The following is a 10,389-nucleotide window of genomic DNA, read 5'->3' on the forward strand; positions in this document are numbered from 1 at the left end:
TCCAGGAAGAATTAAGGTTTGTTTAACTGATCATCCTGGACGATCCTGTGATCGTCTAGGATAATATGATTGAGCAATCAAACCTTAATTGCTTCCTTAATTACCAAACTAATTTAGGCATAATTATAGTGCATCATCCAGGATGATGTCCTGGACGATGACCAAAAATAAAACATGCCTAAAAGGTTGTGGTGATTGATTCTCTCTATTAGAGCCTATTATCTCGAATAATGATAATATCATCTAAGATGATTTGCTTAATTATGTCTGCCTTAACTAGGATGCCCTAATAAAAGCTTTTATTTCTTTTTAACTGATCATCTAGGATGATTTCTCATCATTCCAGATGATATGATCAAAAATAAAAATAAAAACTCTAAAATTTTTAGAATTTTTCCAAGAGTGTGTGTATCTTGAGTTAGTTTTATTTGCACTTAACGTGCTGGACCAGATACATTAGTAAGAAAGGCAATCGTAGAAAAACAAAAGTAACAGAAATCTTTGTTTTCATCAAAATTATATTTTCTAAAATCAAATTCGTAATAATCTCCCCCTTTTTTATGATGGAAAACAAAAATAATTTAAACAATTCAGCTAAAACATCACAAGGAAAAACAATGTGAATTAAGAAGTTCAAATTTAACTAAAAGACAATCACAATACAACTACCCAATATAAAAGATGAACATAGTATAACTAAATAACATAAAATAATATAACAACTCCCCCTTTGACATCACAAAAAGGAGGAGAGAACTAAAAAAAAGAGACTAAAAAATGGAATAAATTACATCACAGAAAAAATAATATAAGAAAATAACTACAAGTATGATGGCCCCTGATCATCCGAAGGAGGTGGTGGTGGTGGGTAAAAAAATCTATAAAAAGTAGCAAACTTCTACCCAAACCAGGCCATATCCTTGTCGTACTGGCGCTACTGGTGAGCCATGTAAGAATCAAACCAAGCAACATCCTCTACATGCTATTTCTACTGCGTAGAAGTATAGGACTCAAACTGTGCCTTATACTGATCGAACCGCTCCATCAGCTACTCCAACAGAGAGTGCTGGCAGAGCAGAGCAAGTATAGGAACAGGTAACGTACTGGCGCTATTGGTGAGCAATGTAAGAATCAAACCAAGCAACATCCTCTACATGGTATTGCTCTTGCGTAGAAGTATAGGACTCAAACTGTGCCTTATACTGATCGAACCGCTCCATCAGCTAATCCAACAGAGAGTGTTGGCAGAGTAGAGCAAGTATAGGAACAGGTTTAGGATCCACCTCCTCCTCTGCTCCCTTAGCTTTCTCATACTCCAGGTGGAGACAAGTACTGTCAAAAATATAAAAAGAGTTGTTAGCATAGAAGGTAGGCTAAAAGTTTGGAGGGGCGGGATATTAAAGTTTGTACTTGGATTCAAAGATATAAGCTATGATGTATTCGAGGGCAAGGTTAGGCTCTCTCTTATGTCCTGGATCCCTGATGCTCGTGAGGTGCTTAATATAGCAAAAAATAAGATCAGTCACAATTAATTCTCGATGGGCCATGATATAGAAAGTGGTGATCAAAAGAAGTGAAGTAATATGGACACGATCTCCAACTTTAGAATAACTAAGTTACGAAGGACATATTGGATTGTCCTAGCACCATTGAGTAAGCTGCTAGACTCCCCAACATGATAGGAGACAAAAGTATTTATAAGAAAGTGATTGGTCGAAGACTAGTCATAATGGAGGTCTTGAGAATATAGGTGAAGCTTGTATCCAGTGGTGGACAATTGTAGGAGCTCATGACAATCTTGATACGTGATCTCAAGAAGACGCTTATTAACATAAGACTAAAGTGCAGTTAAGGAGGAGTTGATTTCAGAAGCTTGCAAAAAATTTATAAAGTAGTTCGAAATTGAAGAGAACGGCAAGTGTAAGGATAAAAGTTAGAGAGATATGTTCAAAATGGTTGAGAATACGGTAAGAAAAAATATGTGGATTGACAGTCCGGGATAAGGTGATCCCGGCTAACTTATAACATAGAAAGTTGATTGGCCGCCTAAGTGAAACGAGGGTCAAGGTTGGCCCTTGAGGATCGAGATTCCAACAAGTATATGGGAATGCTTGCCACCAGCAAAGAGCATGAAAAATAGAGAAACAGTTAGAACAAGTATGAATGGAGGAGTTTGGGTGAGAAAAACTTTTTCACACCCTCGATTTATAAAGAAATAGACCAATCATCCAGGATGATCAGGTGAAATTATTATGTCCGGGATGATTGGTGAAAAAGGCAGTTATATCATCTAAGACGATTAGACATTATCCGGGATGATAAGATACAGGCGATTGTCCTGAGGAGTCATGCTGGAAGATGTTTGATTGAAAAATGTATAGTTTGAAAAATATTAATTTTATTTGGGAGAGATTAAATTTTCTTAAAATTTTGTAATTAAATACATCATTATGAATAATATATCACCATGGGAGGTGAACATATCATTCCTTAATGGGTTCAAATTATAAAATTTAAATTCATCCTGATTATCGTAGTCAAACTCAGGAAAGAATAATATATGACCCCAGAGGGTCAACATTAAATTTGACAGAATTTTTAACTATGTTAATCTAGATAAAGGAATCATTAATTTCATAATCAAAATCATGATAATGATAGATATATCTCTCGGAAGAAGGAAGATGTCAATCACTATCAATAATTTGAAAATGACGATAGTGATCATCGGATTTGATTTTTCCTAAACAGAATTAATTAAGGTTTTAAAAAATTGATTTTGAAAATTTGGTATGGGTTTCTAAATCTCCTACGAGAGCAAGAACTCATAGTTAATTACATGGTAGGGGAAACTTGAGTTTTTCTACGAATACTCTTGATTAAAATAACAGTAAAAGTTTTATTTAAGATTTTAAAGTTTGATGTAAAATGAGGTAAGGGTTAGAATTTTCAATCGGGATTGGTTCAAGGTTGAGCACTTATTTCTATAGTCAAAGGAAGAAGTATAGGAGGCACTTAGGATTCTAAAATAATTCAGAAGTGCCCCAGTCTATCCTATGTGTTGGGCTTGAATTTGATTGAAAGAGATATTTGTTTGAATGATCAATTTTATTATAAGTTTGAGATTCAATTCTAGGAGGTTGAGGTCTTATAGCACTAGCTTGCCTCAGAACCTAATTATAGAGTGGGTACTGAAAATTAATGAACCAAACCTAGCTAATGTAATACAATATTGACTTACCCCGACTTGAAATGAGGAGCCAGCTAAACCACCTAGGCACTTTAAAACCATGTGTCTAATCATTTATGTAAGAATGGTAGGGACGTTAATTAGATTAAGTTTGAGGAGAGCGGGACCAACATCTAGAGTGGATCCTAATTGGCCCCTTTAACTTATGTTGGGTACTTGATGTTTAAGTAAATGCAATTATAGTTTTAGAGATTTAATTTATTACTAATGTGATGCAAGAAAATTGACTCGATTAAATGCTTAAATTTGAAATAAAGAAAATTTAAAATCAGGCTTAAAAAAAATTTTCCCTAGTAGAATGCACAGATTACCCTTAGACTGATCTGCACCCTCATAGGCCAGGTGGTCTGCCAAAACCCACAGTCATGGAGGTTCCTAACAAAAGGAAAGAAGATGCAACAATTATGCATGAGAACTCCCAGTGGTCTTTGGCATACTTCTTAAATTCATTAGAGTTTCTAAGTTATCTTAAAAATTTTAATTTTAATGAAAGAAGAAAAATTTTGAGCTAGTCCTTATGAGCCTATAATCGGATTCCAGGCTAAATCAAATACGTCATGGAAGTAAAAAGATTTGAAAAATAAATAGTTCTACTGTACAATCAATAAAATAAATCAATAAAACTAAAAGCTCAAATTGAATGTCCATATGGCAAGTGCCACTTAATATTACATCCTAGAATTTGTAGAAAAGTAAAGTGGTCAGGCACCACTTATAATAACTCAGATTCTATTCCTAAGACAAGTGATTTTGAGAATGGGATTCTTCTCATTCTTCACTTCTTTGTCTTCTCATTAGCATCTTGATTCATCGGTTTTGGATATCTAAAAGAAAAGAAACTCCCCCTTGAATGGGGTGTTATCTTTCCCTTTTGGATATTTAAAAGTATCGTAGCTTGATCTTCTAAAAGGAAGAAGACTCTCCCCTTTAGGGATATCTTATTCTCTTTGGAATTCAAGTTGGATGTAAATATCCCATCTCAAATCACTTTAAATATTTATAACCATATTATAACTAAATTAAATTTGAAAAATAAAATTCTAGACTCGATCCAGCTGGTTTGTCCTAATAATCAGTGGTTATATATATATAATCCCAAGCTATTATAATAAATATCAAGCAGTTAATATTTGAAATTTAAAATGCTCAATTACTCACAACACAGCGTGTAGTAAATAAATAAACAATCACATCAATTTTAAACTAGCAAATAACATGCAGTGAAAATCATGAATATATAATACAGCACACAATTACAAAAAGTAAACACTGACCTAGCCTAAAACTAGAGTTGGTTGTCCTAACAAATCATCTAAAGTGTGTGGTAAAGCCTATGTGTTTTTTATATGTCCTATGTAGGATATTTGATTGAAGTTGTTTAAGGTTTTGGTTTGTTAAAAGGATTAAGGAAAATTTAATTGAAGTTTAAATCTTAATAACTCAAGATTAATTTTAAAATACATTTTAAAGTGTTAAGTGGATACCACCTTTGTTGCTCACCGAGGCCATGAAGTTTATTTCACCTTCATTGGGGCTAATTTAATAGCCTCGTTTGCCTGGGTTACCTAGTGGTAACTGCTATTATTAAGTGATTTGACTTGATTAAGATTTGACGGTTGATGAATTTTTAATTAAAGTTGGTTAATTATTGGTTCTAAGGTTAATTATAGATTCATTGAGTTTTTGAGTGATCTTTGAGTTTTAAGAATTTTCTGAATTATTTTAATAATTTAATTAAGGGGTCAAACATTGACTTTTAATTAAGCTCACATTCTAGATAGTTTGTATTTTTATAAAATATTAGTCATTAAGATGAGTTGTTAGACATTAAGTTTGTTGGATTTAGATTCTTTTACATTTTATTATGAAGGTTTGAAGTTTTGACTTGATTTTGATTTAAGATTGACCAAAAGTTGACTTTTTTAAATTTGATTTATTTCTTGAGGTTTGATATTTTTAATAAATATTATATTTAATTATGAGTTGATTGATTTTGAGTTTATTAAATTTTTAATTTTCTGGAATTAGTTATGTTTTTTTTTTTAAGTTTGTGTATTTATTTGAATTTTTTAATTAGCTTAATTAAAGGGATTTTATGGTTTGAATCCAAATGAACTCCAAACTCCTTAAAATTAACTCAAAAGGTCAAGAATAACCTAAGGAGAGATTCCCAAGTGTTTGAGAATTTTCTCGAATTTTTAATTATTTTTACTTAATTAAATTAATTAAATATTCAAATTCACTTAAAATTAAATTAAGTTTAGATTTCCTATCAACTCAGAGTGATTTTATTTTTCATTGATTAAGGATTGAATTATGGCCAGTTCGAAGTATTATGTGTAATTTTTGAATTTAGATTTGATTTATTAAAACTTTTGGAAGTTTAAAGTGTTAATTAAGGGTTTAAGCTTAAGAAAACTGATTAAGGGGCTTAATGATTTCTAAAACCAGTGAAAACTTTCTATGGGCTAAGAGTGTCACTAAGTTCAAGTTTTCAAAGTTTTGAGTCAAAAGGATGTGTATCCTAATTTCTAGAATTACTCTAAGGATTCTAGACAAGGGTCCTTAATTATTGTCCTTAATGATGTCACTAAGTTAAATAGGTTTATTATACAATTGGATTGAAGCAACGAGTGGCTTTCACCAAGGTTGTCCGTTGTCTCCATTTTTGTTCATTTTATGTGCTCAACTACTATCCAATGCATTTTATCAAAAGAAGGAATCGATTGGTATTCAAATTTCTCCTATGGGCCTTTGATCTCTCACTTACTTTATGCTGATGTTCTCTTCATTTTTTCTGAAGCTAAAATGGTTAAGGAGGTTAAAAGCATAATCATGGACTTTTGTAGTTGGATGGGCTAAAGTGTGAATTCAAAAAAATATGGAGTACTTTGGGAAATCTGTCAAGAGAAGAAAGAGGAAAAGAATAGCTAGATTCATGAACTTAAAGGAGATAAAGGAGTTCTCATACTTGGGCATTAAAATGGCTTTGAGAAGACTTGTTAAAGCTAATTTCCAATTTCTGTTGGATAAAGTTCTACGTATGTTAAATGTTTGGGGAGAGGGGGGGGGGGAATTTATTTCTTTGGCCAATAGGTTAACCTTGGTCAAATCAGTGTTGCTATCTTTCCCAACATTCTATTCATCCCTTTCTTTCGTTCCCAAAAGTATTTTGAATGAAATTGACAAGTTATGAGGAGCTTTATATGGAGCTAGTGTGATGGAAGAAATGGTATTCACTATGAAAGCTGGGATTCTTTATGTAAATCGAGGACTCAAGGAGGACGTGCATTAGTTCCCTATTCAAAGAAAGTTGGGACATTGAGAGAAAAATTGGCATGGTGGTGTTTTTAAGATAAAGATGCATCGATGCGTATGATCATATTCCCTAAATATGGCACAATTATAGATAGTAATTTTTCGGGTAATTCAGGTTCAGTGGCTTGGAGACTAATAAGAAGTGGAGAGAAGTTCCTAAAACCAATTATCAAAAAGAGAATTGCAAATGGGAAATCTGTGAATGTCTTAAAAGATAAGTGGTTATTGAATAGAAGTGTAGATAAATGGACAACATTTGTGCAAGCAAAGGAGAGCAATGAATTCACGGTTGACAGTTTGATCAGTAATGGGACCTAGGATGAAGTGAAGTTGGAAGAATTCTGTGGACCAAAACTTGTAAAGTTGATAACTGACATTTGAATTTTGTCTTAAGAGGTAGAGGATAAGCTATAATTAATTCATATGATTCCAGGTAAAATAATTACTGTAATGGCAACTGAGTATTCGAAAGAATAATCTATAGCTTTCCATGGATGGGATTGGTTGAAAAAGGCTAATCTAAGTTCTAAAGTGGAGAACTTTTAGCAGAGACTTCTTCACAAGGCCATTCCTACGAATCATTTTCTATGTCACAGAAAATTACAAAATATGGAAAGCTGTCCATGGGGGTGTGAGGATGTTGAAGACATTGAGCATATAGTCACTAAATGTTGGAAATGAAATGAAGTAATCCAGCACTTAAACAAATGGGGATTTGTAATTCCTAGTTTTAATTCTTTTGAAACTTGTTGCATATGGCTACACAGCAAAAAATCTATGGTTAATTGGCCTATTTTGTAACTTAGTATATTTATCATGGAGAGCTAGGAATTAACTTGTTCATGATGGCAGCCGAACAAGCTCTTGGGTGATAGAAACTAATGTTGTGAGTTATGTTGCGGTATCTAAGCATTCAAAAGGTATGAACTCGGGTATCTGGGATGTTAACTAACCTGTTAGGTTGTTTGATGTTATTTGGCATCCACCTCCAACCGATTGGATAAAATTGAACTTTGAGCTATTACGGATCTGTTTTCATGGATTATGATTTTGATGATAGCAAACACTCTTATTTCTCTACGACTGCCTTATCTACTGACATTTCAGGTCCACAAAATCAGACTGCATTTTGGAACCAGCTCAAGATTGGGTAGACTAGGTCTGAGTCAGTTTGTACCCCTTTTTTCTTTCTTGAGTCCATTAATTGGCGTGGCTCTTGATGCTATGTAACTTTGCACACACACACCTTCGAAGATTTTTTATCTGCTCCCTAGAGTTTACTATTTTTGGTAACATCATCTGGGATGATATTTATATCGGCCAGAACGATCAGTTCAAAAATTAAAACACAAATTAGGGCATCATCCTCATTAAGGTAGTCGTCATTAAGCCAATCGTCCTGGACGATCCTTGTATCGGCTAGGACGATAGGCTCAAATTAGAAAGAATTAGCTGCCATAATTAATTTAGGTATTCTTTATTTCAGGACATCGGTTAGGACGATTTATACATCGGCTTGGATGATGTAGCATAATTATGCCTAAATTAATCTGGTAACTATGGAAAATATTTAAGACTGATTGATATGATCACATCGGCCGGGCCGATCGCAGGATTGGCTAGGATGATGACCAAGATGATTAACATCAGCCAGACTCTATTCTGGATAATATTCAGGATGATTGTACTTAGATTTGAACTAATCGACCAGAATGATATTGTATTAGCCTGGACGATATAACAAAGTTTCTTTAGATCATCCCAAATTGTCCCGGCTTATTGAGCTTATTTTGTACTAATCGGCCAAGATGATATTCATATCGGCCTGGATGATAAAGTCGGAAAGTTGCATTAATGAGCTCATTTTGAGATCTTTTATTTAAGCTTTTGATAAAGCAATTTTGTAAGTGCCTTTGGCAGCCATTGTAGCTTCATTCTTTTGGGGAAGCTTGAAGATAGAGCTTGAAAGGGAGTGAGGAATGGGTGAAGTTTGAGAGAGGGAGAAGATCCTATGAGAGGGGACTCAAGGGAGTGTGGAGGGAAATTCCGCACGGTTGCTGCGGCAGGCTTGCACCTTAATACCGTCTGATTCAAGGCTTATCTTGAGGGAAGTTCACAGAGGAAGAAGATCTCTTTTGTGTCAAAGGACCCGCAACTCCGCCGCACCGGGGAAGGTGGAAGTGATTTTGTAAGGGCTTCTCCACTTAGATTTGGGGGCTAAATGAGAGACACTTAGTTTAGTGTAAAACTCGGATGGAGCCTTGGGCCAGTGCAATACTCAAGGTTTGACCGAACCAATATAAATATGGTGTGATCTTTTCTGTATTATTTTCGCATTGTGTTTTCTTTGTGGTGAATTTTGGTTTGGTTTTAAGATTGTGTTTGTTTTAAAATACCAATTCACCTCTCTCTTAAGTAGCCTTAGGCCATTTCAAAAAAGGCCTAACATCCCTAACAAACTTTAAGATGCTTCTCTTTGTTCTTCGTATAAGGCCGGGATTAGAGGAGTATTTTGAGACCATAGAGGATGATTTTTGATGGCGTTTGGTAAAAAGCTTATTCATTGGGACATCTCTTCCTTAGAACTTCAAGCTATTCTTTCTATGAAGGAGGTGACTAGAGATGGATGTATGCTTATAAGGGAATAATCATAGAAGGTGATAATCAAAATGTCATTAATTTTATTCAAGGCATTATGAGGAAAGGTAGCAATGAATTGGGAGATTTATGTTTTATCAAAGATTTTAATTATGTAATTTTCATTTGTGTTAAAAAAGAATGCAATAAGTTAGCGGACCTATGTGCTAACTATGCAATTTTTAGTTCTTTCATTTGGGTTGAATTATTGATGAATAAGATTCCTTCCACATTTACTAAAGTGTTAAAGGAGGAATCAAATGCCATTAGGATGTAATCGTATTTTATTTTTAATGAAGTATTTCTACTTTTCTTCAAAAACAATAAGTTAAATTGGTTTAAATTAAAGTTTCTAACCCTTGTACTTAACATGTATAAATCACACATAAGAATAATTAATTCCTAAATTTAGGAGAGCCTTAGACTAAGTGTGAGTTTGTGCACCCTAAGCATGCATGGATTAACATAAACATATAATTAAATACTATATTAGTGAATAATCAAAATACTATTGTTCACAAATCACCACCATTAATTCCATTCATCCATACTCAACCAAGGCATAAAATTTCAAAAAGATGTCTCAAAGTTAAAAATTTAAATACATATAATTTTAAAATAGTTTTAAAAATAAATAAATACATATTGAGTAATATATATATATATATATATACATATATATATATATATATATATATATATAATCAAATTTAAAAAAGATTTAAAAATAAGTTTTAAATCATTTTAATGTCTTGCGGCAGGCTGGACAGATGGCGATTCGCAATTCGCCTAGCAGAACAGAGGATAATCATTGCCTACGGCGGCCAATAATTAAGTCGCCGGTAATTATTAGCATTAGTGAGCGGTTCCCACATGGCATTACTATTCCGCATCAATGATAGATTTCTACCATTCAATCCTCTGCGAGTTCCATCCAACGACAGAGATCAAATCCCTCCTGATCTCGATTAAGCGAGATCAAACGGTGGAGAACCTATCCCAAAATTTTAAATGAACGGTCACGATTGTGCTGGACGGATACTTGTCTATGGAACAGGCCGTGCGGTCAAACCGAGCTATGGAAATGCCTAATATGGATCATTAATCACGCGATCAACAGTCCAAAAAATGTGCAGCTCATGCACGTTGCGAATCAAAACCCTAACCAAAGAAGGGGATAGTTC

The sequence above is a fragment of the Dendrobium catenatum genome, unplaced genomic scaffold (genome assembly GCF_001605985.2).
Source record: "Dendrobium catenatum unplaced genomic scaffold, ASM160598v2 fragScaff_scaffold_1193, whole genome shotgun sequence".
Lineage (NCBI taxonomy): Eukaryota > Viridiplantae > Streptophyta > Magnoliopsida > Asparagales > Orchidaceae > Dendrobium > Dendrobium catenatum.